Raw genomic sequence first — 2,490 nt, forward strand, 5'->3', positions numbered from 1 at the left:
TGGTTTTCCGAGACAGGGTTTCTCTGTGTAGAGACCAGGCTGGCCTCGAACTCAGAAATCCACCTTCCTTTGCCTCCCAAGTGCTGGGATTAAAGGCATGCGCCACCACTGCCCCCCTGATGCTGTTTTTAAGACACTTTTTAAAAGTGTTTTATTTATCTTTTAAGTGCAGTGATTGGTGTTTTGCCTGAATATACAACTGTACATCCCTTGGAACTGGAGTTATGGAAAGTTGTGAGCCACCATGTAGGTGCTGGGAACTGAACCTGGGTCCTGTGAAGAGCAGTCAGTGCTCTTAACTACTGAGTCATCTCTCCAGCTGTCAAGACAGTAACTTTTAAACCCAGCACATAAGACAGAATCTAACCAACTAAATCAGAATCTTTGCAGGTAGACCATGACATCAGTTCTCCCTTTGCTTCTTTAAAGACTTTTTCTATGTCACCCACTGTCCTGGAACTCACTATGTACACCAAGCTGGCATAGAATTCACAGAGGAAAATCCACTTGCCTCTGCCTCCCAGGTGCTGGAAATGAAAGTATGAACTACGCAAGCTGCTATTAGTGTTTCTCCAAAGTACTCTGAGGAGGAGAATGTGATGCCACACTGGCTGTGGTGGTGCACACCTGTAAGCCCAGCACTGATATTACAGTGGAAGCAAGAGGATCAAAAGTTTGAGGCCAGCCTGGATTATACATCTCAAAAACAAACAAACAAAACAAAACCCCAAAAAACAAAGAATGTGGCAGCAGCCAAGCTCAGAATTTTCTAGAGAAAACTGATAAATACAACTTGGATAGGATTGGATTCTTTTTTAAAATTCAGCTGGGCATGGTAGCATACTCCTGACATCCCAGATACTTGTGAGGATGAGGCAGGAAGTGCAAGAGTTGTCTCAGAACAAACCAACGCGCCCTGAGCAGCAGCGCAGCCTTGCCAACTGCTCGCCATCAGTGCTCCTCACTGCAGTGAATTAGACCCTAGGCTTTCTCTGAAGTCACTGTTCTGAATGAGCAGCACCCAGCTGACTGAGTTTAAAGACTCTTTTCTTGCTAAACAACGTCCTAAGGTTGGTTCATCTACACTGGTACAGGTGAATTGAGTTCATTCACTGTAATGAATTATATCCCTATACCACAGCTTATACTCTCCACTACTAATTAATATTTGAGTTATTTCTTTTTTCTTTTTATTGAAGGTAACAATGCTTAGAACAATCCTATTGTACACTCATGAATTTTCCTACAATAAAGAGATCACAGGTAGCTGAAAGACGGAGGGACAGACAGAGGGAGGGAGAGACAAAGAGAGGGAGGAGAAGATGGAAGGAAGAGCAGAAAACATTTAGGCTTCTTGTCTTGAAGACAGATTTTGGTTGTTCCAATCAGTCGTGCTGTAAGTGGGACACACTTTTACTTGACAATCACATCCCACTATAGTTCATATTTTTATTTATAAACATTTATATAAAACTGACAATGTAAGCCGGGCGGTGGTGGCGCACGCCTTTAATCCTAGCACTTGGGAGGCAGAGGCAGGCAGACTTCTGAGTTCAAGGCCAGCCTGGTCTACAAAGTGAGCTCCAGGACAGCCAGGGCTATACAGAGAAACCCTGTCAAGAAAAACCAAAAACCAAAACAAACCAAACCAAAACAAAACAAAAAACTGATAATGTAGCAAATAAGAAGACATCAAAAATAGGGTTTTATTTTTTTCAAAGAGCAAGTGTCTTAAGCCATAAAGACAAAAAAAATGGTATACTAGTTATTTGTGTAGCTTTGTAGACTCAAAATGTGTGGCAATTTTTGTCTAAAAAAATTTAGACCTCCCCCATCATTCATTCATTCATTCATTTTTGGTTTTCAATACAGTGCTTCTTGTGTAACCTTAGCTGTCCTAGAACTAGCTCTAGGCCAGGCTGGCCTTGAACTCAGAGATCTGCCTGCCTCTGACTCTCGAGTGCTGGGATTAAAAATGTGATCCACCACTGTCCACTCTGGACATCCATTTTTAAAACTCAATACCTTTCTCTTTCCCATCCAGCTCTGCAAAGTCATGGTTCCTGAAAAGCCAGGTTTGGAGTTTCTGAAACACCTTCTCCCAAACTACTAACTTCTAGTGAGACTTAAACATCAAGGAAACAGAGGCAGTGGATCTTTGTGAGGCCAAGGCCATCCTGGTCTATAGCCAGGGTTACATTGTGAGACCTTGCTTCAAAAAACCAAAAAACAAACACTAAAATACAAGACTTTACCAACACATAAAGCATATCACTTTACATACTTATTATCCTTTCGTCTATCACTTTCACTTTTCAAAACAGTGACACACACATAAAATGCACACAAGTACTGAATAAATGTTAGAAAATTAACTTTTGTTTTTTGAGACAAATGAGCTATGTTAAAAGAGCTGCTCTCTGATCTCCTGTAATCCTCCCTTGGATGCCGAAGGGTTGGGATTACAGCTTGGGTTGTCACACCTGGCAG

At 41.7% G+C, this 2,490-nt stretch overlaps 1 protein-coding gene across 6 annotated transcripts in view; it reads right to left on the reverse strand.

Annotated features, from left to right (window-relative positions):
* The window catches only part of Ppm1b (protein phosphatase, Mg2+/Mn2+ dependent 1B), a 63,439-nt gene that overhangs the window by 30,470 nt on the left and 30,479 nt on the right, over positions 1 to 2,490 (reverse strand). The gene's annotated exons all lie outside the window — the stretch shown is intronic.

Source organism: Mastomys coucha, unplaced genomic scaffold (genome assembly GCF_008632895.1).
Source record: "Mastomys coucha isolate ucsf_1 unplaced genomic scaffold, UCSF_Mcou_1 pScaffold6, whole genome shotgun sequence".
Classification (NCBI taxonomy): Eukaryota; Metazoa; Chordata; class Mammalia; order Rodentia; family Muridae; genus Mastomys; species Mastomys coucha.